This window comes from Sardina pilchardus, chromosome 22 (genome assembly GCF_963854185.1).
Source record: "Sardina pilchardus chromosome 22, fSarPil1.1, whole genome shotgun sequence".
Lineage (NCBI taxonomy): Eukaryota > Metazoa > Chordata > Actinopteri > Clupeiformes > Clupeidae > Sardina > Sardina pilchardus.
Genome location: NC_085015.1, coordinates 17601741 through 17605003, shown reverse-complemented (window position 1 = coordinate 17605003; position 3263 = coordinate 17601741). Strand labels below are relative to the sequence as shown.

Below are 3263 nucleotides of genomic sequence, written 5' to 3'. Positions count from 1 at the left end.
AAAAATACAGTATATTTTCTAATATGCACCTAACAAATGTATGATTTCAAACAGGACATTCAATAATAACACATGGCGCGAGTGCAATGAAAGGTGTAGCTTGTGAGACTACATGCAGGGCGTTACTGTACTTGTCATCTTTGATTAGGAGGTGTGTGGAGAGAAAGCACGAGCAAGTGCCACAGCAATTCCACTCAGCACACCTGCAAGAACTACACCTGAGCTTCCTGCTGCTACCAATGCTGCTGTCTGAACCTGTGGAGATAGATAAATGTTTTTAAGAGTCAAATACTTGCCTATATACTTACAAATAATGTTGTCATTTATTAAGAACAAGACATACACATACCTGCCTGGATTTTGGTTTGCCTTAGCGTAGTTCGGTAACAAAATGCTCACAGTTGTATTTGAGAAGATCATATGGTCTCTTCTCGCCAACTCTTTGCTCTGCATTTTTCAAGATGGCATCTGAGGGTGCTGCCTTCCATTTTTTATCCAGGCTGTTGTTCACTTTCCATACGTCACCAGCTGCTACATCCTTGAGTTTGTGTTTCTTCACAACAGCAAAGGTAGAGGCAGATAAAACAGCAATGTCAGCAATCTTTTTGGAAGAATCATCTGTAGAGAGGAAAGAGTAGGCCTAATGGCATCATTAAAACACCCAACAGAGGAGGAGCCAAAGAGATTCTAATAATCATGACGTTTCTTTTTAGATAAACATACACTCATTGGCCTCTTCAGACACCTGTTCAACTGTGTAACACAAATATCTAATCAGCCAATCACATGGCAGTAACTCAATGCATTTACGCATTTAGACATGGTCACTCACGACAATCTGCTGAAGTGTAACGGGATAATCAAAATGGGGAAGAAATGTGATTTAAGTGACTTTGAAAGTGACTCAGTTGTTGGTGCCAGATAGACAGTTCAGGCAGTTCTCAAGCAGAGATTTAAAAGGCCGGTTTCAGAAAGTAAACATCCTGCCATGTATTAGTTCTACCTGTGCGTGCTAAACATGACTTGTACTTTCCAAAGCTGGACTTTTACACCTCTGTTCTCAAGGCAAGATGATTAGGCCTGATGATTAGGATGAATTGGCAGGTGAATTGGCCCACAACATATCACAGCTCACAGGAAAACAATTGTGACAACATGACATTTGCAGGACACTATCTGAAGGGAATGATCCCTGTACAGGCAACAGAAAGGTACAGGATTGATGTACTGTACCTTCTGTGAGATGAACAATGTTTCCATTTCCAATGTACACTGCCCAGTGCTTGTACTGTATGTCTTTCTGTTTATCTCAATTAGGTCCCCCGGCTCCTGTGTATATGAAACATAGCACACATGTTCTAAGCCATAACATCTGAACATGTATAAGGATGTTGACAAATCAGATTTTGTCCAACTTTTAAAATGATACTCAGCCCACAACAATGACATTATTCTGAGGCTATTTATTAAAAATACATTTTTCCTATCCAATTGTGTACTCTATGGATCTGTTCCATACAGAAGGCAGCTGCTTTGTCTCACTGCAGTGATAGGTATTTGAAGATAATGCCTTTCAAGTGATAACATCTTTTAAGAACAATGGTATTTTAAGATGACGTTGACATAAGACGCACAGCAAAAGCAGGCTGGCTAAAGAAAGTTGTCTGACATGTTGACATGTTTTTTTTTTGTTGATACTTGGTTCACTGCATATCTCCTCCATATTTCTTCAGGTAAACAAGTCTAACCAGCTCAGCTATATCTAAGCTTATGTTTGACCATAGTTCAAATACCCACCATTTCTATTACAATTATGATCATTCTGTGCTTCTTCAACATCACCATTGTAGCCTAACATATTGCAGAATGTCCTAGTGTGGCTTGGTTTTCTGCCTACATTAAAGACTTGTTGCTGAACTGTGTTCAAGTGGTGTAGTTTACAAATGAAACGGCAACTAGAAAATGAAAGACTTATTTTTTCCATTTGTCGACGCGCTCCTACATTTAGTCATTAATGATAGCATTGCATATTTTGAGGTCGGCTACACAGAAATGTCAAGTTTATAGTGAAACCACCAATGTATAAATGTATATATATATATATATATTATTTTTTTTAAATAATAACTTTAGGTGCATTTTTAATGGCAAATAATAAAGTCAAGGACACTTTTGTTGAAAAACATGTGTGCATACAGTATAAACGTTAAGTAGGCCTTACCACATAGTTTTAAGTTTACCTTACCGCCATATGTGATGTCTGGAAGAAAGAACAAAACAGAAGGCTGTTGCTTAAACTGGAGCGTGTATGAATGGATGTTGTTAGGGTCCTGCCTGCTGTCTGTCTTTTGTCCTCCTGTTTGCATTGCAGGGGTGGAGCCTAGCGGACAGGTGTGCCTGGTTTAAGAGGCCGGGACGTTAAAGGGCTACCTGGATTGGACTGGATTTGAACTGACGGTTTGCATAGGTTGGGAGCTATGGGCTGTGATTCTCAATTGAGAATTTGGTTTAATGGAATTAGTTTTTTTTTATTTTTTTTATCAGATTTGATTGAACTTTAGGCACAATAAACATAGGCTAATGTACTGTAAGATACCCCTTTAGTTGTCAGACATTATCAGTATCTAATCAATCATCTATCAGTTATCTAATAAACTCATAAGCTATTTAGCTTTAATTTGAGCATGACAAAGTGCGTTGAATGTTGCCAGCCGCCCGATAATGAAGTTGGCCCCTCAACATCCTTCTAGGTGATGACTGCTACAAATTGTTGTGCTAAGGCACACCAAAAATTAAACCAAAACACCAAGGCACACCGGCTTATGGTTGCTGATTGTAAAGTCACACACATTGTTATCTAGTGTTCATTCTCATGCAGTGTGTGTTCTGTTGAGCTGAGATCACAGTGCATATGCTGACATGATGTTGATTGAGATTTTTTATCAAGAAGCTGTGTGTCATTGATGTATTTAAAAAAAAAAAAAAAAAAAAAGCTCTAGGCCTATATTAGGTTCCTCAAAATTCCACGGCATAGGCCTACCTCACTTTGCCTTCATTGGCACATGGATTGAGAACTCTGCAATTTGTGTAGGCTAACATTTTGACGGCAAACGACAAACATCTTGGTGAGGTAGTCTACAAGGGGTGCTATGCTATAAGTGAACGGCATTAAATATGATACCAGCAAGAACAACGATTTATGTAGCCTATTGTTATTTAGCCTATGAAATGACGTAGACCTAGGCTGCTAGGCAAGCACGAAG

At 38.8% G+C, this 3263-nt stretch overlaps 1 long non-coding RNA gene across 2 annotated transcripts in view; it reads right to left on the bottom strand.

The window, feature by feature from the left end:
- LOC134070319 (uncharacterized) overlaps nucleotides 1-2476 on the bottom strand; it is a 2938-nt gene extending 462 nt beyond the window's left edge. The window contains exons 1-4 of one of the 2 annotated variants that reach the window (XR_009936917.1): nucleotides 2246-2476; nucleotides 1234-1329; nucleotides 350-618; nucleotides 1-255 (exon numbers count right to left, since the gene is read on the bottom strand). The exon at nucleotides 1-255 is cut by the window's left edge and continues 462 nt beyond it. This is a non-coding gene — a long non-coding RNA (uncharacterized LOC134070319). Of the gene's footprint in view, nucleotides 256-349; nucleotides 619-1233; nucleotides 1330-2221 lie in introns of both variants that reach the window. The other variant, XR_009936916.1, reaches the window with a different exon arrangement.
- Between the last annotated feature and the right edge of the window lie 787 nt (nucleotides 2477-3263).